General features: G+C 37.4%; 1 protein-coding gene and 1 long non-coding RNA gene across 9 annotated transcripts in view; one reads left to right on the top strand and one right to left on the bottom strand.

Moving 5' to 3' along the window:
• STK32B (serine/threonine kinase 32B) overlaps nt 1-22,543 on the bottom strand; it is a 175,434-nt gene that overhangs the window by 98,125 nt on the left and 54,766 nt on the right. The gene's annotated exons all lie outside the window — the stretch shown is intronic.
• On the top strand, nt 2,944-14,259 carry LOC308194403. 2 transcript variants are annotated; one of them, XR_013950506.1, is made up of 4 exons: nt 2,944-5,483; nt 7,105-7,131; nt 8,786-8,863; nt 9,698-14,259. It is a non-coding gene; the product is annotated as an uncharacterized lncRNA (long non-coding RNA). The 2 variants fall into 2 exon arrangements; XR_013950505.1 differs by lacking the exon at nt 8,786-8,863 and having other exon boundaries at nt 13,315-14,259.

Raw genomic sequence — 22,543 nt, 5'->3', positions numbered from 1 at the left:
AAAAAGTACCTTTACAAGATCTATTTAAAGTATCCTTAAGGAATTATGAACCATTTGTTTTCTTTCTTTGCCACTGTTATAGCCCACTTGCTTTGCTATTGGTACCACTGATGCACCAGTTCTCAAAGAGACAATCTGGTGGGAAAGGGAAACAGAAGAACATCAGCGATTATTGAAATGCTAAAAGGGTAAAAACTGCACAATCAGCTGATGGCAGCATGAGGCCATCAAGGCACCAGAAGTACTGAAGTTTGGTCTATGTGCCAATGGCATAAATTGTGTATGAAATGAATATTTAAAAGGCAGGGAGGAAGTCCTTTGAAGCACCAGGGTCTCATCAGAGACCACGGAAAAAGGCCACTGGATATCCCTACCTAAATAGTTTCAGATCAACAGTTTGACAGCTGGGAAAGTTACATCTTCTGTACTTTCCATAGATCCCCAGCTTTTTTCCAAATCAGCAGCACGATTAAATTCTTTGCATGTGCTCACACATTTGTCAGATGTGCTGATGTGTACATCTGAATTTTTCAAATATCCTGAGGTATGCTTCTTTTCCTCAGCTACAGCAAGTCTTTTTCCTACTTTTCTAGTTATCCAGACTTCAGATTTGAAGGGAATGGGAAGGAGAAGGGTAGAATACTGTTTTAGCAAGTTAGCAATTTCACCCTTCTTACTAGTGGATTAGTCTTTTCTGGCATTTCTGTGAAACAAAAAAGTTACCAAAGCACATTTAGACAAGCAATAAGTATCTTATTCTGCTTTTTTTTTGCCTTTTTTTTTTTTTTATGACTTCACCTATATATACTTAATACACCATACTGAGTGTTTATTTGTTTGATTCCCAACAGAGATTTTGTGTGTGTGCTTGCGCATCTGAACAATAATTCACGAAAAGTTATTGATTGGTTTGGGTCTCTTTTTACCCTCATATCTCTTGCATTTTGACATAGTGGCTCAAAATCTGAATTTCGTAGCTTAGGGTAATTCTGAATGATAAGACTTTCTAGCAGCCACATTTCTCCCATTTTCCATGGTCACGTCAGTTACTATTCCTACTAGCACCAAAATGAAGCAGACTAAGAAGTAGAAGAAAGAGATAATATTAGCTGAATCTTTATTTCATGAAGTCAAACTAGTGAGAAGTGTGACTTTAAAAATGCCAGCTTCAATTTCTAATAAATTAGCTATATCAGCACATTGCTCACTTTTAGTTCCAAACTTTATATAAATTTAAGCAATTTCTAAATGCAGTCCTCCTCATTTTGCTATCAACTCCCATTCCAGTTGAGCACACTCAGTGTCAGGGGTAGTACCAACTCAGGGAATCAATCCCTTGGTTAAAATTAAGACTAAAGTGCTCACAGTTCATTAGCACTTACCCTGTCAATTAAATCATGATTGCTGTCACATCTACCAGAACACTAGGAGCCATTTCTTGTCATGGGAGTTATTGTTCCTCACTGCCTCTCATTCCAGAAACTAATTCTTCATCTCAAGCCATATCCTGCTTTTTCTTTGCTTCTGTCTGACTATTCAAGTTCAGCTCACCAAGTCACCAGCACCAAGAAGAGGTGCATATGCAAACTGCTCCATCCCCTCCTTCTATCTCTCCACATCATAGCCTGCCCACAGAGGCAACATGAGACTGTGTGAGCAGTTATTCATACAGTAATGTCAGGGGTGCTAATTCTAGAAGGGCTGGCCTTTTTTACATCAGAAGAAAATCTTCCTGTATAAATTCACTGCTTGCTTTGTCTCCCTTTTTCTGTTCTTTTTGTCTACAGTTGTTTCCCCCCATACCTCAGGAGTCATGAGATACAGCAGAACCATACTGAGCTTTTCAAAACAAAAGATATGAGCTTCCTGCAAAAGCAAGTCTTCTTCAGCCATTTTTATGCAGAAAAGGCCATTAAAGAGAAAGAATATCACATTGATATGAATTAAAGGATTAATAGATCTCAAGTGCGATGCTGATTAATGATTACTAATTGCACCATAACATTCCTGCAAATTGTGTGGGCAACATTCATGTCTCCATTCTGGTAATATATATTTGAAACACTCAGATAACCTTAAGTTGCTTTATCTCATCAGCACAGGAACCTGACATTAAAAAAGACAGGATTTCCCAATTCCTATCCCAATTCTGCCATAAGAGTTCAGCTCAGCTCTATCATAAAAAGAAATAAAGTTCAATGTTGTGGTGTGTATCATTTCACTATGTGAAATAGTGAAAGTAATTGTTTTTTTCTCGAATGGATGATTATAATTATGAACCAATTCGTTAGTATGTCATAGTTACCGTTTTTTCTTAAATAGAAAATTAGGATATTGATATTTCAGATGTTTCAAAAGAAAAAAAAAGAAAAACAAACAAACAAACATATGATCTAAACCTGTTTTAATACATGTTGCAGAAGCACTACCTTAATGTGTGGTATAATGCCATGATCTTTTAATGTGGATATTTTGACAAATTCTTAGAAGAAAAATGTAAGGACATTTGGAATTCACCCATGAAAAAAACAACTTGGGAAACAAGTGAGCTCAAAAGTCTAACTGAGATTTGCTACTTAATAATGACAACAATGTGCTGCTTCTTTAGGTGAATTACCAGACATTTTAACCACTAGCTGACCAGTTGTCAGATACTGCTCATAGCAATGTGAGAATGTGAGTGCTGTTCTGCCAGAATGGTTCCTGAGCTATTTTATCTGCAAATATAATTTGCTACTGGTGCTGGGATGTTCATGTGGAATCATGAGTGGTCATCTCATGATAGTGGTTAACTAAGATTAAGCATGATAAACCATGACATTGGATGAACAAACATTTGGAGCTATTTCTTAACTCACAACTCATGTGTAAGGGATTTCATAGCAAAGAAAACACAGTGAGTGTTTTTTAAATAAAAAAGTGAAGGGGGGGGGAGGGGGGGGGAAGAGGAGGAAGGGTTACTCAAGAAAATTATCCCAAGCCAGTGAAAATAAACAATTAGGATAAGATGAGTAAAGAGTATCTGAAAATTTTCCAAAATGTAGAAGTTTTGGAGAAGGCGTATGGGAGACCCTGTACGTTTGTCAAAGCAATAAACTATTAGTTCCACTTTTGACCACCATTAATTGAAAGAATAAATATCCATTTGATACACAAATGTCCAATTTATTCAGCCCACAAAAGTCAAAAGTAGTTTTGCATACTTTTGGAGGAGAGTAAGGGTTTAAGAGCAATCAATTAGCTGAACATTCCTGTGGCACAAGATGCCATTTTCACTTTACGAAAGGGATAGTTGATAGTGCCATGTTCATTCCTTACTTTCTCCCTCTCTCAAAACTCCATCTGTTTGAAAATACTCATTTAATTTAACTGTTGGAATACAATTCAGTATAAAAAGATTTCATGGTTGATTTTGTTAATTAATCAGCGGCATTTTTCTGTTAAGCCCACAGAAAGATAGTGACATTTGGGCAGTAAAGAATACTAATATTGATAAGCCAAATACACTCATGTGCCTCCCAAGCCATAATGTTTGAATAAAAATATGATTTAAAGCCAAACAAATATATCTTTCAGGTTTTTCTTTTTTTTTTTAATTAATATATTTGAGTTCTTCATATGATAGCCTCATACTAAGTAATGTGCTTCAGATGTGAACCTGTTTTCAACAGTTTCTCATCTCCAGAAACTGATAAATACATAAAAATAGCACATGTTAAAAAACAAACAAACAAACAAACAAAAAGTCTTTCAGATTTTCTCAAATACTCCATCAGGGTTAGTCTTTCTTATTTCACTGTATTTAATTTCCCATCTTATGAACACTGATCTTTTGGATTTGCTTCTGAAGGACTCAGGTTACTCATAACTGTTTATTCGCTTTGGTGAAAAAATGGTTTATCCAAAAAAAATTTAACCAATAGAAGTCCCTGGGCACAATGGGTTTGCTTAGAGAGCATTAGAAATGTTACTGAACTGTATTTGATTGAAGTGATTGCTGGTTTTATGGTGAAATACAACTTTTGCAGCCAAGATGTCAAATTTGCTAGCCACTGATTCCTGAAACTCAGTCATGGAAAATATATAATGAAGTACTGCATATTCTGCCTTTGATGTGAACATCTAAGCCCTTAATTTGGAAGGCATACATGCATGAATTAAAGAAAAGATATACCCCAGAGTTTCAGTTAATTTCAGAGTAGCAGAGCTATAGTTGCACTATTATTTCTGAACTTTTCTACTTGACTATGTACTTATTGGAATGAAAGAGAATTATAGCAGGAGGTGGAATGTGGTTTGAGCTCAACTCTGAGTTTTGAATTATGGATGGCTGTATTATCTTTGCACGAATAGAAAGGCAAAATAGCAGCTAATAATCTGCAATGGAATCAAGGTACACAAGAAAAGAGAAGTTAATTTACAAGCTTTTCAATTTCTATGGAAGATTGGAAAACAAAACCTAACAAACAAGATTGTTTTAATTTATATGTAGAAGAGTAATTTGAAGGGAAAAAAACAACACGTGAAAATACATGAAGGGAGAGCAATGAGGACAAACTATCTCAGCAGGGAATTCCTCACTTATTTGTCAAAATTAGTCAGATAGCACTACACAAAACAAGTCAACTATTTCCTAACAATTGGAAGATGTTCCCAAATGAAAACCAAAGCACAAAGCAATGTTTTGGGGAGAACAATACCACATGGCTGCTGAACCAACCACTTTTTCCATCTGTTTCAATGAACTTCAAATATCTCAGGTTATAAATAACACAGAAAACACAGCTTGAGAAGTCTCTTGTACACACACAGCACATATGAGTTGATCTTTATCAAATAGCACTTACATTCTATATCTCAACCAGTGAGGCTGTGGGTCCTGCACTGAAAGTGTACACTAGCATTTCCTCTACAGCTCAGAGAAATTGCTTCTCTTCTTTTCTTTACTGCTTTGAGACATGCTCAATATATCAAAACTCTCAATATTTCAAAACTCTTACAGATTCTCTTGTAGAGGAGAAATGAAGATTGTCTCCTTGAAGAAGACTCCCCTCTTAATAGGCTGCTTGGTGCTCAAAAGAGGAAAAACACACCTATGAGACTTTCTGAGTAGAAAAGAAAATCTCATCAATCTCTGTCTAATCCTGGTGTTACTCTGATGTTAGATCTGCCTATGAGAACGGACATAAAAACAAAGAATGAGATGTGAGGTTCTGATTCATTCAGTACAAGGAACATTTCAAAATTATGGCACCTGTGTACTGTTAGTAGACAGCAGCTGTTTTACATTAATGGTTAGGAGAGTAGGTGTTGACTCTTCCTGTAGAAGATAAATAAGCCCACATGGTGTTAATATGCCAGAAGGCCTTTACTATGCTGGTGCCTTATACATAAGCTTCATTTATTTTTCAACTATGTTGAAATGACTTTCCATTAATCTCACAGGATCATTGTGGCAGACCTTCAGTGCCCTTCTGAATCTAGTAAGTACATGGTGATGCATTTTTAAATGTGACCCTGGGACTGTAGTGGCAACACTGGGTTTGTGCTTGAAGCAGAATTCAAGCCACATTAATCTAGACTTGAGTTAATATTTAGCAGAAATTCTAAACCTTTGCTTAGAAGTTCACCAAGACAATACAAAAGCTATTGGGTTTTATGGTAAGAGTCATTTTGACAAGTACACATGCAAAAGAGCTCAGAGAAACAATGGCACAAGGGAGAGAACTGGGACTGTTCAGCCTGGAGAAGAGGGTATCAATGTGTATAAACACCTGAAGGGAGGGTGCAAAGAGGACAGAGCCAGGCTCTTCTCAGTGTTTGCCAGGGCAAGAGGCAATGGGCACAAACTGAAACATGAGAGGCTCCATCTAAACAGGAGGGAAAACTTTACTATGCAGGTGATGGAGCACTGGTATGGGTTTCCCAGAGAGGTTATATTGTCTCCTTCTTGTAGATCTTCAAAAGCAATCTCAACATGGTCATGGGCAACCTGCTCTGTGTGCCCCTACTTGAGCTGGGGTTTGGAACAGATGACCTCCAGAGTCCCTTCCAATCTAAACCATTCTAAGAATGAAAATGTTCCCTCACCTGGCTGTTTCCAGGACTACCCCAAGATCTATCAGCCTCATAGGCTGTGCACATTTCTCACCACTATGAGGCAATGGGAGAGGCTCTCCAGATCACTTTTCAGAGGGAACAGGAGAGTTAGTTAGGACCTAGTGGTTATAGGATGTAGGGAAGGTGAGCAGGATAAGCAGACTGGGAGCCAAGTATTGGTAGGGTCATAAGTCTGGGCTGGACATAAGCATCTCTCTGAGTGAGACAATATGGGGAGCTGACTATGGGAGGGTCCACAAGGTCCTGGACAACTGCCAGGGAGACTGTGGGATGATCTGCAGGCTGACTGAGAGAGCCATTTACAGGTGTGTGTGTATCTTTCTGCTTGAGGCACCTGGAGACAAAATGATCCAGGACCCAGGTTGTGGGTAGACTAAAGTCTGCCTCAGGAGTTCATATATCCAGGTACCAGCACCTGGGAAGACTGGGATGCAGGGGAAGTTACTAAATAAACCTGAGTGTCCAAGCCCAGCTTCCAGAGGGATCCACACAGTGTGCATACATGCTATATGTATGTCTCACTAATGGACCTTCATCCTGGATGAGGCCATTGGCGCTGTTTGTGATTGCTGTAATTTCTATCTGTGTTCGTGTGTGTGGCTAGCCATGTCTATGTGTACATATATATTGTAGAGTGTGCTTGTCTGTCTGCTGAGAATGTGTTCAACCTTACTGCTCATGGGACTTGGAGGCATATATCCCTACTGGATTACCAGTTTCAGCAGCCCATATCTGAAACAGTGACATTTCACCTTCACAGCAAGGAAATTATTCCAGCTATAGTAACATTTTGTGACAGCCTTCTTTTAAAACTATGTAGTGAAACATGGACACTTTATAACGCTAGTTATTTATATTTTATAGATCTCTTTTTACCATTTCCATTTGCTAATGTTATTTCCATGACAAAATGTGGATAACAAAAGACAGCATGTCATTTAACTGTTACTCTCCAGACTCTAACATATGTTAATATGCCTACAGGTGTTCTGCAAACAAGGTTAGCATCATGTGAGTAGCTCGTTTTATTAACTTTTTAATTTCTTTCTTTCTATAAAGAATTTTAAAAATATTGCATGCCAGCAACTCTGGTCCTGACAGTATTTTGCAAACAATGTGATCTCATGAAAGTCTTCCTTTGAATCAAAGGTACTCTGAAGAAAACATATTAAAGCTCATGCAAAGTTGAGTCAGAGGATTAGACTCCATCTCACTCATCCACTCAGAAAAGAAGATAACCTGGTCCAGTAGGCATGCAAAACACGTTACAACTAGAAAAGAAAAACACTGATTCCTTTCACCTTTAATTCTGCAGAGGACACTTATGTTATTCCCTTGCCAAAGTGGTAGGAAGATGAAGAAAAAGTTGATCCCGTATTTCCACAAGGCACAACATGTGTTCTAAATCACTTTAACATCTGTTGAGCTGTACAGGGCCTAATGAGGATGTGCCTGAACTAACAGAGATTCTTAATTACAAAACACCTTATTAGGCTGCATCTCGCGAAAGCCTGTAACATATATCACCATTGAGCCAACCAACTGAGCATGAAGGTATGGAACTGCATTAGTCAATAGATGACTTCTACCAATAAAAGGTGATTTTTGCCTCCCCCTGCTATTTTTTTTAAGTACCTCTGTCTTTGTAAAGATGATAGTCTTTGCACTTCAGCCACTCTCATGGACAATCCTTGGGGCTAAATTAACTTCTAAGGTGTACCAATAAGAAAATATAAACAGGGCAACCACAGACAGATACTGAGATAGCAGTTCATATAACATTAGCTGAAAACTTCTTATAAGCAGAAGATTTGTTTTGTGGGAAAAAAAATATATTATCACCACCAGCTGAAAACTAGCAGCATATATGGTTGAAACAGATGTGAGCAGTCTTCACATTGCATTAAGAGAAATGTGAGGTACTGGGTAGTGATCTCTGTAAACATGTTGCCAACATGATGGGTGGAAATTAAACTGTGAACTTTAGATGTCAAGTATTTGATGGGAAGTTAGAAATCTTGTTTTTATTTCCCTGGTCTGAATCATATTGTGTTATAGAACTAGCAAAACATTTCACTTCTCTTGGCCTCTGTATGAAGCAACTCTTTTGGTCTTACCTGTTTGGTTCAAAGACCATGCTTTACTGTATGTGTGAGCTGTGCATGTGTACTGGGTCTGGCTGGGATGGAGTTAACTTTCTCTGTGGCAGCCCGTACAGGGCTGTGCTCTGCACTTGTAGCTAGAACAGCAGTGGTATCACTCCAGTGTTGTGTCTGTTGCTGCACAATACTGGCACCATGTCAGGACTCCCTCCAATTCCTCAAGAGCCAGCAGGCTGGGGGTGGGCAAGTGATGGGGAGGGGACATCACCAAGGCAGCTGACCTAAACCGACCAAAGGGATATTCCATACCACTCAGCAATAAAAGAGTTGGGAAAGGGGAAGGAGGGGGGTTCTTTTTATGAAGACATCCGTCCTCACAAACTGCTACGCGCATTGAGGCCCTGCTCCCTGGGACATAGCTGAACATTGCTCATTTGTGGGAAGTAAAGAATTATTTTTTTCTCTCTCTCCATACTTCTGTGTGGCCTTTTTTCTCTCTTCCTTTCCCATTAACTAAATTATCCTTATCTCAACCTGTGAGCTCTTTTTTTGTTTCTTTCCAGCATACTTTCTTCTCTCCCTCTTCTTCTGAGGTGGGGGAGTGAGAGAGTGGTTGTGGTGGAGTTCAGCTACACAGCAAGGTAAAAACACCACAGCATAACATGATAGGATTGTAGTGTGGTTTGTAGCTAGGTGAGATGATTACTAGGGGGTAGATAAAAAACATAGTTTTCTGTGTGCTTTTTTTTCCTCCTTCCTGTGACTGGACTTGCAGTTTGCACATTTTGTTTCATTCCTAATCATGGCAAAACCATACATTTTCTCAGCTTCTGCCAAATCAAAAATTGTGCTGAAACCAACATTCCCAATTTTACTGAACACATGACCAATTCTACTGCTCCACCAGGACTTTCCTGAGCCAGGGACACCAGGACTGCCACCTACCTGAGCCATTTTTCTGTGGCTGCCCCAGGTTGTCTGCTTTGCCAAAACAACAATCAGGTCCCAGGACCTCTGGGCAGCTCTAGCCCTGGTTTTCCAAGAGGACAAAAAGCAATACTGGTGCAACCTGGTGACTCACATCCAACTGTAGATTAATTGGTCCTTGCCCCAAGGGCCCCCATTTGTCTGTAAAGACCCAAAGACTCAGACTGAGATACAAACAGAGCTGCTAGCAATTTAGCAGGAATTCAGGCGGGGTTCACAAATAATGTAACACTGAGAAAAATCCAGGGCTGCCTGATGGAAAAGCTCAGATTGTTAGCAATAAAGATATATGCCGCACTTATGGCCAATGCTGACTAACTTATACCCACAACTGCTCAGGGCACAAAGTTCCTATTTTGTTATTGCTCTTCCTTTCTGTAACACATACGTGTACCAGATCCGGCGAAGTCAGTAGTGATTGCTTTCCACTGCTGTTCTGTGATCTGCATTTAAAGCAGTACTAAAATTCTGCTTTTTCACACTTGCAGGCCAGATTCAATCAGGAAAACAGAACACAATAACTCTTTGTGGTACTCCTGCATGTCCTATAATGTTTATGAGAGTATTTTTTAATTTTGTGGGAGAGAGATTAAAGCATCTCAATTTGTCTCCAAGACTGCCATTTATGCTTCCCTACATCCTAAAAAGCCCAATTCATAAAAACGGTCAGACTTCCTATACAAATGCATATCTTGGGGACTAAATCTCAGAATTTAATTAAGTCTGATCATACGCAATCACTTCTGAGGTTCATTGCAGTTTATTGAGATGTGCAAGTGGAAAACAGAACATCCTAGATGCCCAGTTACATATTTTCTCCAGTGCTGCTGAGCATAATTCATTATGCATGTTCTACTTTCTTTTTTTTTTACTGTGTTTAGTCTACATTCAGAAATAACTAGTGGCTTATCTCCCCTAGAGTACCACATGGCACGGGTCAGAAGAATTTCACTCAAGTTCTCATGTATTGAGTTCAGTAATCTGGATTTGACTACATAAAGTAGCTTCCAGACATTTAAGTGAATCAAACTCATTTAGATGGTTTTGATGAAAGTGTGCAGAAAGTTCTTAGGTGTGTAGAAGCAAGATTAAAATATTAAAATGGAAGTTCTTACAAGATATTTTTGGATTTTCTTTGAATATTAGAAGCATCCTCATATGTTTTATTTCTTAAAAAACAAACAAGCACACACACACAAACACACATACACACCAAAAAAAAAAAATCTAAGAACACCACACCACTCTTAGACTATCAGTAATATCAGAGCTCTGCTATGGGATGTGAAAACAGAACATAATGGGTTTCATCCTGCCCTCAAATTGTTCATAAGCCCCCCCCCCTTTTTTTTTTCAAAATCACAGACCTTTTACAAATAAACCCAAAAATCTAATCTAGAAAACTTAATGAGTAGCAAAAATATTTTTATTCTTGAGTTATGACCACAATAAAGAAAAAGTAATATATAATTATTAATACACTATTTTTACGTGTGATTTGTAGAAGTTAAAATTGTAAAAGAAACTCCTGCTCAATATGGAATGAAACCATACTTTATGTTATATGATGCTATGAGGTCAATATGTATTTTATAGAAAGAAAATAAAAAGCAATGGTCATTTCAGACAAATTGGTCTTCTTTGAAATTAGGAATATACAGCAGACATAAACAGAGAGTTATTCTGGTTGAAGTTAAATTCTCTGTCCAAATTCACTACTGAAACAGCTTTTCATCAGGAGATATATACCAATCTGACCAAAGCTGAGTTCTGAAACCAATTTTCCTAGTCTATAATTGAGTAACTAAAAAGTAACTTTCAGAAAACCTCCAACTTTTACTGATAGCAAAAAATAAAAATAATAAAAAAATGCATGCAACAGACTGCATTGAATCATACAGTGTAGTTATATACTGTTCCTCTGTTAAGGTGGAAGTCTATATGATCAACCTCTACATCTGAAACCTAAACCATTTTTGATGGAGTTATCTGTTACATTTCACTTTACCCTGTTCTCCTGGTGCTGCTCCAAAGGACTCAAAGTTTTAGAAAACCTGAAATTAAGGGGGGAAAAGTGACGTGACAATAGTAGTGGGAGTTAGTAACACTGTCTAACTAGCTTTTAAACACAGTATCTGAACAAAATCTCTGCACTCTTACCAAAGTAGCTATTAAACAAAGGTAGACAGCTACATCTTTCAAACCACTGTTGGCTCCTAAGGGAGCGTAGTGGAGTGTGGGTCACAGGGCTTCCCAGTGAAAATACATTATTCTTGATCTTCTTCAAAAAAAACTAGCAGTGACACCCTTATATCCTGCATAGCAATAACACAGTCATGAAAAACATTGCTTGAGGAAAGATGTGACAAAATACTAATTAAGGGGCTGCTTAGTTACGACTCCTTCCAGTGAAAGCCAAACACACAAAACTTTTCCACAGAAGCTTTGACAGCAAATATTCCATTTGGGAGGCTGATAAACATCCGTTTCAACAAGACATTCTTTGATTAAACAAGCTTCTCCATTTCTGATTCATTTTGTAAGAAAACATGTGCAAAATGAATAAAACCATTTAATTTATTCATTACATGGGTCATTAGCTTTTCATTTCTAAAAAGAAAACCTGTCACAGTATTTATCTAGAATTATAACTGAAATACATATAAAGAGACTTCCACTCCTGTGTCCTTTAATTTTGTATTTGAGTGGCTAATGAATGAACAACACGTTTCTAGCAGAGGATACGACTACACTATCCTTTTAGTTTGGTTCAGGACCACGTCTTACATCAGACTGGTCTGGCAGGACACAGGCAAAGTTCTTTTTGGATGAAATTAAATGTTAAGACAGAGTATAGTATTGCTTTTCATGTTCTCCAGCCACTAAATGGCATTCAGTTAGCAGGACCAGACCAGAGTTAGTCTAATGTGAAATTGTCACAATGGGTACAACATGGCTGCTGCTCTTCAAGCGTGTCCTGTGGGGCTATCTTAGCTTTTAACACAGACATTGACATATTTATTGCTGCATTTCCGTGTATAGATAGCTTCTGGCTGAATGTTCTTTCTCAACAGTCAGAAATGATAGATTTGCCATGTTTTCATCGACAGCTGTGTATTGGTAACTTACAGGAAGCTAGGTCAGCCGTGAGAGTGCCTGCAATGGAAGTGTTGCTGGTATCACAAGCCAAGAGACGGCTGTGTGACACTGGCTAAAATAACGTCCTTAGAAACAGGAAAGCAGAGCCCTACAAGGTGATGGAATATTTACGGGATTTGTCTCACTGCAATGACCAGCACTTTTAAATCCAAATGACTGTTTCAACTGTATAGACTAATTAGGGAAAAAAATAAAATAAAATGCCACTCTAGTTTCCTATTGTTCCCATTAGCTTTGGCATGAAATGAAGTAGCTGGGCATTTAAAAAACAAGCAAACAAAGAAACCAATCTTACAGCAAAACAAAAAGCCAACTATGATTCAGAAATACATCTTTAGGCATCCAAGATTAAAAGTGAATAGGTAGAGTGTGTGGGTTTAAACAAATACAAACAGAATTTAACTTTCTTATTTTAATTATATTTAAAAATACACATATCTATGGTCATAGTGGAAATTACTGGATTTTGATCTGGTCAAATTTTGGGAGATTGACAATATTTTTTATTTTTTATTTTTAAGTTAAGAATGAAAGCTGATGAAGTTTTAACCGAATGGTTTCATGATACAATTTTAAATATAGAATAAATAAAAGTGCTCTGAGGAACAACAGATGAAAATGGGCTTTCCATCTAAAATGTAATATTAAGGTTTTAAAACCATTTCTTATTTGAGATTTTGAAGAAAATGTTAGCATATCTGAATTTTGTGAAATGCTTTAGGAAGCAACTGTAATAAATCACTTTGGTAGTACAATATTTTAGAAATTATTAAAATTATTATTATATTAATAATTATATTAATTATGAAAATCCTTTACAACCTGTACATATTATAAACTGTAGCAGGTCTGATGAAACATCTGTATCTCTATTTCACTGTCATTAAAACTTACCTTTTTTTTCTTCTCTCTTTTTTTTTTTTCTTTTGACAATGAAATATTTCAGACCAAAGAATATGTTTTTGTTTTCCAGTAATAGATTGAAGAATGTGACAAAACTGACCTGCTCTGGTAAAAAATGATATTTTTTTTAATAAAATGGGGACTATGAACATTGTTAATGGACAACTTTCTCTTCTGCCAAATTTTGTCATTTGCATGGTAACTGGTGCTTTGTTTTCCCAGCAGAATATGTCTCTGTTTGTTGTTGTTGTTGTTGTCTTGTTTTCTGAAAATATTTTATGTTGTACTGTTGGGAGGTTTTTGTTTGTTTGGTTGGTTGGTTGGTTGTTTTTTTTTTGGGTGGGGGAGCAGGTTCAACAAGCAGTATCTAATGATATAGAAAATGTATCCGTTTTTCAAAATACAAATTTACACACAAAATAAGTGAATTCATATCAGTAACATATTTTGTAGAGAGATATAAATACTGTTCTTTTACTATTACTAAAAAAAAATATGTTTCACTAGAAAAAGTGTGTTTGACTTATGGTTTCTTAAATTCTAGAGATTTCTACACACCTTTTCCTGAGAGGAAACAGAAAATGAGCTAACCTTAAGACACTTCTTAGAGATCAAGGACCGTGTGGCTAATGTGGCTATTAATGTCTGAATAACGAAGAGGTTACAGCTCACAGATAGATCACATACTTTCCCACTGACAAAAACATAATATCATGAATGCAACCAATTCAATCCTAACTGGAGCAGTTGCTCCAAAATGCTCATTTCAGAAAGGATTTGCACATTTAACTGTTGCGACTGTGGCAGTGCTATAGATATCAGTCTGCAGCAAAAAATCTTTGAGGGCAGACTTTACAAGTACAGCACAAGGAAAAAGTGCTACCATTTTCCAAATTCAAAGGGAGTTCAAGGGACATATGGAAGTAGCAAATAATAAATTTACTGAAAAGTACAAAAGCAAAGCAAATCGAAAAAGCAACAACAACAACAAACAATAGTGTAACAAAGATGTCCTTAGAGTCAGGAGTTGGAGTGTTTGAGAAGAAATGAGTGGTCCAAAATCTGCACTGTCTTAGTACAGGAAAATGAAGACTGTCATCACAGCAGCCCTCAGGAAAAAGAAATTTAATAAATCACAGGAGAGCACTGCCGACAGTTTGGATGCAACACAGTATTACTAGCCTGCCTTAATGCAGTGCAATGTTAACGCAGGGAAAGAAGGACATCTCAGTGCACAGCCTCAAAATTAACTCTGACCTAACACTTTATTATTGGAAGATTTGTCAATGAATTCTTCTCATAAAAAGATTACCTAAAGCTTCACTGCCAACTAATCACAGATCCAAAGGTTTTAGATGATGTCTTAGTCCTATCCTCTTATAAAATGAAATATATGTAATGACAAAGATGCATCTGTTTTAAAATCTGAATCTGTGTAGAGTCTGCTGGGGGCAAACCATTTAGACATTTGGGCATCTTGTATACATTTCTCATAATGTCTTACAGATAGCATAATACAAAAGACTAAATTTTACTCTCAGAAACACTTGTACAACCTTAAAACCTTCATCTATACAGTGTAATATCAGTAAATCTCAAATTGAAGAAAGATAGTTTGGTCTGTTTACTGGTTATTTTATTCAATCAGGTATTTCTGATATATTTTTTTTTCTATTTAGGTAGCAAAAATATCCTTACATTTTCCTCTTACATGCCACACTTCCTCTTACATTCATGACAGAATAAACAAGTTCCTCTCTTGTTTATATCTATTATGACCACTTAAGTGTTCCTGAAGCAGACACAGCATTGGCATACATGAAAAAAAAATCTTCAGAAAGTTTTAGCTCTAATAAAACCTGTCTACATTAAATAAATTAATTTCTGTGAAACTCTACTTATAGTACTGAACTTTAGTACCAGATGTTTCTGTGGATAAGGGCTTTAAGGTTGTAAATCACCTGCAAAAGTACAAAAAAAGAGAAACCCACAGAGCAATACAGCTATAACAAATGGTCTGCTGATTACAAGGCAAGGACAAAGTCAGATGCAATAGTCCCACGTACTTGCACGATACCTTGGACACAATACTGTAACAATATTAGGTTGAAGCATCCAATAGGACAGAAAATTAGTGTTGGATCCTTAGAAATAGATGCAATGATCTCTCAGATATCTCAGTGTCTTGTACTTGCATTCAATAGATTACTTGCTAAAGATAGAACTGGTTCTTGACCATATAGAATGTTTTTAGTCAGATAACTGTATTTACAAGATATGCATGAGAGGCTGATATACGGGTGGAAAACATCTGCAGCGCTGGGAAAGTGAGGTCATATTTCCTGTGTTCTAGAAAATATTACATTAATATTTACAAATAGATGCGAAAATATAAGATATTATTGGTGCTACTTTCATAGAAAGAAAGTATAGAAAAAATATGCTAAAAAGATGAGTAATATGAGCAAACAGCTGAAAAAGAAATAAAGATCAGGAAAGAAAAAAGGACAAAGGAGCAGGCATGGAGAGGACAGAAAAGGGATGATAAGAAATAAGGCAGAAATTTGTCAGTCCCAGAGCACGAATCAGTTACACTTGGATGACCTGAGGCTCCTCTGAAGACTGCTCCAGGTAATGGCACACAAGAGATAAGTTTGTACATTTCACAACTTTCAACTTTATAAATCCCCAGCCAAAAAGTCTTGGGACCTACTGAAGACAGAGAAGGGTGTGTGGTGACAGCTACCGATGTAATTCTGAGGTAAAGCTTAGTTTCCACAGCAAGAAATTTTAATTGTTTTTCAGTCAACACCCTGGAGAACAAAAGGAAAAGGAGGATGAAAACAAGTCTAAGGAAAAAAACAGACTTCTAAACAACTAGAAAACCTATTTCTGTGAACAGTTTTGCTTTCATATTTTGATCTAAAGGAAAAAGATTAGAGTATTCTAAGCTAAGGGCGAAATTAGAGTAGCCTTGATAACTCAAAAAATAACGCTGATGTAAATCTGGTGATACAACTCAGATTTAATGAAAATATTCTTGTCCATACAGCTAGAACACAAAACAAAAACTCCAAATATATAGTAGTTAGGTCAGACATTTCCTTGTTTCCAACCTGCTGTAATCTTTTCTGTTAGCACAAAGAAGGCATGAATGGTGCTAATTGCTGTAAAAGTGCTGTCATAACTGAATGAAAGCATTTCACACTCATTCTCTATGGGAATGTATATATGATTCAAAACAGCAGAGACTTCAGCCAAAAAAAAGCTTGTCATATTTAAACTAATTCTCTGCTGTTGTTCTCTGTTCTCTCTGTTCTCTGTTGTTCTCTGTTTTCTACTTTAAGCGTAAAACAAAAATTACAAGTTAAAATTAAAGTAAAATTACAAGTAAAAAATGCTGTTAGTAAATTCAGTGGATCTCAAGACCCTCTTCCTGAAGTAGAAGAAATTTTCATCTTCATTTTAAACTTTAATTTTGAGTAAACTGAGGCAAAATCACCCTTGGGTTATATTTTTTTCCTAGCAGTACCTTCAGAAGGTGAGGGAAAAGTGAGATGTTACCAGGAAAGGGTAGACACCTAGAGGAAACACAAATGCCATGGACACACCAAGAGTACATGTGACAGCACTGACCTGTGGACTCCTGAAGCTCAGGAAATTCAAGGATAGGGGAAAGTCTAGATGAAGAGTAAGTAATAATTTATCTCTCCACAGCCAGCTCCTAATCTTTCATCTAGACAAGGGGTAGCTATTTTTTTACATTACAGATACATTCTTCTTTTCGTATATGGATAAGAACTCCAGCCCAAAGGGAAGCACAGTCACATTCGTCAAATAGATACATGCTTCACTGAAGGAAGGAGAGGTACCACTTTTCCATAGCTGTCTGTTTATTTCTCTGAAACATAAAAAATTATTCTGATGCCCTGACTGCTTCCTGTTTAAACAGAGACAGATTTGATTGCTGAAAGTGCCACACAGATGCATCTTTCATTTCCTCCCTTTCAGCTGCTCCTGTTTGTGACTCACTATTAGCAATTTTAATTATAAAAGCCTCCAGTTATTATTTTTGCATTCTACCATTTTTACTTATTACTAAGTACCTAACTCTAATTATGACAAGGTAATTACCATTGTGGAATTATGACAGCCCTCTATCTTTGACTTAAAATATTAAAATCAATGATTCTGCCTCTGAACAAGTCACCAATATAGAATATTGATCAAATAATTTTACATACAGTGACAGGAAGGAGCAAAATGTGGATATTTAGGACTGGCAATTAGCAGGAGACTTCCCTGAACACAAAGGCATTTAAATCAGTAGCGGATGTCTGAAAGGACAAAGATATAGTTATCTGCAGTATGTATGAACTGTGGGGTGTTTTTCTCTTAATGAGGCTTAAAGCTTTTCACTGTTCTGAACTGGGTCCTTGGAGACCGATTCCAAAACAATATTTGTTGCACGGTGCCTTAGGTGCTTTAACTACTGTACTACTGAGGACCTTTAATTTCTAATCATGCTGCCCACCCTTCACTTCTAACATTTTACCTGCAAACCCCAAAGAGGCAGTGTCAGTGCCTTCACCTTAAAGAGAAGCATCCCATTCACAGCACTGCATTGCCAGATTCTGCAACACTATGCTTGCAAGTTGGCCCTATAGCTTTTATTCTGTTACCCAATACTCCTTGCAGCTTCTAGTTTGTAACCTCACAGCCCAGTAGATAATATAGTATGTAATTGTTTACATATCTCAAAGTTACCTAACAATATCCATTCACAGAGCTTAGCAGCCAGGCATCATATGAAACATGCATGTGAAATGTTCTCCCATGAGTTCTAATGGCATCATAAGCAAGAAAATGCCAGGAAGATTGAGGGAATCCTGAGGAAAGGTATGTCATTCCCATGGAAAAGTGTTTGTAGACACTTGTGCACTGGAAAGAATGTCCATCTGGCACTTCCCTGCCACTTCTTCCAGCTGGCCACTACTGAATTTTTCCTATCTCTATTTTTCCTCCTCTTTTCTTACTGCAACAGGACACACACACACACGACTCTCTTCTCTCTGCTAACTTTGTGCCATCAGTTGTGGACCCTGCTGTTATACCTTTCAGCAGGCAAGCTTGTCTCAACTTCTTTTGCACCATATTGGTGCTCCTTTGGACATTGGTGTCCTCTAGGAGAGCTTTGTTGTTTCCTTCTTTTTTTTTTTTTTTTTTGGATAGGCTCTTGATTTCAGTGTCTAAGTAAGGCATTACAGCTGTGCTTTTAAATGTCTTCTAAGTGACATAAGCCTAGAGCTCCATACTATATTGAGAATTACATTGAGACAGTTGAGAGCTACCACAAAGTGTGTCTAAATTACAGATTTAGATGAGGGGCATAATTCTGAAGTGATTCTACGCACAGCCCCAGCTACTGTGGTCTGATACACTTTACTGAGCAGTCTAGAAGCCCATTCATTTTGGAATGAACTGGAAGATGCACTTTAGAGATGCAGCTGGTACACATCATGAGACACACAGCCCATAGGCCCTAGATTTAGGATGAAGTAAAGCACCTTTAAATTAATATAACGAGGTTCTTAAACCCTCAGCAACAATTGCTTAATTCTACAAATCCATTCCAAAAGGGCAAGTCGTGTTCTTCTTGCTAGTATAAACACAGCCTTAGAGAACATAATAAAATGTAGTCAGAAATTTTAGTTACCTGTTATCTATTGACTGCTGGTTGTAAAAGTTTTTCCTGTTTCTCCAAAAAGAACTGTCACTTACTGCTGTTCTATGGATAATTCATCTACCTCTTCACCCACCATTCATCATCATTTTATGTTTCTGTAATAAAGACCAAGATGTCCCAGTTCATTCTCAATCAAAACTGACCTGAACTAATAAGCCTGTGGGTTTTGGAAGACTAACTAAAGTGAAAAAAACAAAAGCCTTAAATCTTTGGTCTCCTTCACAGTCTCCTACAGAAGAGATGTTAGCTTCATTTGAATTCTCAGTTCAAGAAAACAGTTCATCATGCAAAACAATCTGCTGCAACTTAGATGAGAGGACAACATCAAACTCAAATCATAGGAAATAACTCTACCTAGCTAAGTTTCCTCAAGGTCATGAAGGAAAGTTTATGATTGCATTAGTAGGAAAGGATATTTACATTGCCAGTCTGGATAGAAAGCTTTGCTTTTCAGTAGAGAAGGTAATGCATTTATTAGCCTAAAAAATAAGAAGAGTAGAAGGCAACTTTAATATATCTTTTGCAACAATATCTTAAAAAACAAACAAACATGTCTAAAATAAGTATCTTTCCTTTATTGGACCCCAGATGAACCATAGACCTAAGCTTAGTTGTCCAATGTGTTTTTCTCCTGTGAGTTAGTGAGGTGCTTTGATAGGCAGATCTCATGTGGGAAATACAGGTCAGGATACCATGAAAAACAAAGGCAAAACATGCACAACAAATCCTTAAAAATAAAAGACTGTTTCAGACTGTACCCTTTTTTTTTTTTTTTTGGCACAGAATCCCCTTTCTTTCTGCACCAGTTAGACTTCAGCTATACCCTGTTTACCCCATCATGCTGCTTTTTCTCCCCCACCAAAGTCAAGAAGCATCTTCCTCCCTCCAGAAGAGCTCTTCTAGTTCTCTTGCCCCTGAGGGGGCTGGGGGGATTACAGAAGCCTTTGTGAGGGTTAGGAGCTATTGAAGTTACAGGCATTGGGTACTTTTCATATGGTATTTTGCACTGTTGAATTTTTCCCTATCTTTTTGACAAAGAAGGGAATTGAGACTTTTCTTTTTTTTCTTTAAGATATTTTTACATTGCTTTATGTTACGCGCCAGAAGAACATTATTGCAGGGGAAGTTACCACTTACTAGAATTTTGATTGATCCCATTTTTAAATTAATAAAAAAGAATAATAAAAAATTTCCTTTGGCAATTTCAGGGTCAAAGAGTTCTTCTGCCAAGTACATAAGACCTCCTGCTTCCCAGCTTTTTGGACATACTTCTTTCCTTGTGTAGCATAGTTACTATTCATAGAACCAGTTACAGCTTACATATGCCTGTGTGTCACAACAGTTTGCAGTAAACTGCTCCTGGATTAATTTGTATAAATGTCAATCTTGACTAAATTCAGCCTAAAAACAGACCCCGAGATACTGAAAACTTATCTTGAATAAGCCTCCCAGCACTAAAGAATATCTACTCTTTTGCCCAGGAACTACCAATGGGCTTAAATACAAGGCACCCCCATTTCCCTGGCCCCTGCACCCCTCTACTGTCCTGTGTCTGACTTGAAAATCACTAGAATTGTATTTACTTCTCTTCTGGCCCACTTCATGCTTTCTTTTCTTTCTTTTTTTTTCTTTTTTTTTTGGGTGAGGGAGGTGGGGAGTGGGGGCAGGGGTGGTGGCAGAAGTGGAAGGTTAGTGATTGGACTAAACAGGCTTGTGTTTTCTGTGGTAGTTTCATAGATACACCACAATACCACATCCCTTAGAGCTTTTATGCATATTTCCTATCAGATCAGTCTCCTGGATCAGTAGGAGAGGATTGCACATACTCTTTCAATAACCCTTTACAGACAAAAAGTTAATCCATCCTTCATCTCCAAGACTTATTCATTTCTAAAAGCCCCATTACTATTGTTACTGTCATTATTTCTGCTTCTTCAGATGCTTTCAACTTTGTCTTATACTCAGATTATGTCAGCAGTACATAGAGGGGAAGGCAGAATTACTCTAAAATAAACTGAGCCAAAGGGGAGGGTTTTGAGTATCCCCACAAATAATGAACCAGTCTCTAACACTCTCCTGTAATTCCTTCTCTTTGAATGAAGGCTGTCACCACTGTAATCATACGCCTATTCAACCCATCCATTTTTGTAATGACCTAATTCTCCAATGCATCCTGTATTAGGAGGTTCAGTCTGGGCTTTCATTTGTAATTCTTTTCACTCCCCATCACATCTTTACACATCAAGTCCACTTTCAGAGGTTCCTTTTTCACATAGTTACCTCATCCTTCCATCCTCAGGCTTTGCAAGGGACTTATTTTCCTCAGCAGACAATGCTTTTCTTTCCTAAAATGTTAACAGAATCAACAGGTTTGATTTGGCAAACTCCTTGTACAAGGTGGACCTTTTAATTGTCAAAGGGAGAATTTAAAAAAAAACAATTTTTACCTCGTATTTCTCCTTAGAGGCAAGTAGTAACAGCAAGCACTTACTGAAGTCCCAAGTTACCTACTCAACAGAAGTCTATAAGATGCATCCCAATACTTGATTAAACCTTAATGTGAGACTGTTTATCTCAAAAATCTGGATGTGACCTTGTCTTCTTTCTCACTGCAGTTGTTTTCAGTGTTTGTTTTCCTTAAAAACCCCTAACAAAACAAGCAAGTCCTTTTCCCAGCACTCTAGCCCCTTTCAGAGTATACATCTTTGTGCTGTTTAGTGGTTTTGGTATTTAAGTCTTGCAAAGTTTTCTACCATTTGTCATATGATCTCACCTGTTTGCGGTAAGAGGTATAAGGTATGAAATATCATTTCTTACGGATAGCTCATTACTAGTTAGGTGCAGCAGGGTGGGTACGTACCAGGGCTTGCTTGTAACCAGATATCCTGCAGTCAACTGTTTGAGCATTCTTAGACTTCCATAAGACCACCTCAAGAAGGGCTCAGAGTGATGGTGTGCGTGGAGCAGAGGACACACACACATAGTTTTTGTAGCTGACCAACTTTTGCCTACCACCAGATGCTGCTACATATTTTTCAACTGAATATGCTCATTAGTTGAATTAGGCAATTTTATTTGTTTTGTCATAAAACATGGCAATTGCCCCACAGGTGTCTGGGCCTGAGTTTCATCATACTTTGAAGCTTCTTCTGCTTTGAATTTTTCTTGTGGGGAAGGGGAACCACAAGCACAGCAACTTCTCTGGCTTGTGCCAGAGACACAGATGCAACACCTCATGTTTAATTATTTTTGGAGCTATTTTAGGAGAAGTATTCACAGACACTGATGCTCTAGAAAGGCAGCTGAAAATAGGAAGAGATATTCTGCATGTGTGTGTTTCGACAAAATATGTCAGTGCTCTCCATCTCACAAAACAGAAATAGCATTTTAAAGTGGAAGACACTGTGCATACAAAGTCAGCTGACCATTTTGGAGAAGGCTGCCATACTTTGAAGACCTTAATCAGATCAATTTGACAGTAAGTGTGCAGAGAGTATTCAGACCTTTACTTGCCCCAAGTTTCTAC

This window comes from Anser brachyrhynchus, assembly GCF_964034855.1.
Source record: "Anser brachyrhynchus genome assembly, chromosome: 4".
Classification (NCBI taxonomy): domain Eukaryota; kingdom Metazoa; phylum Chordata; class Aves; order Anseriformes; family Anatidae; genus Anser; species Anser brachyrhynchus.
The sequence above is the reverse complement of the archived record's forward strand: the minus strand, read 5'-3'. Positions and strand labels throughout refer to the sequence as shown.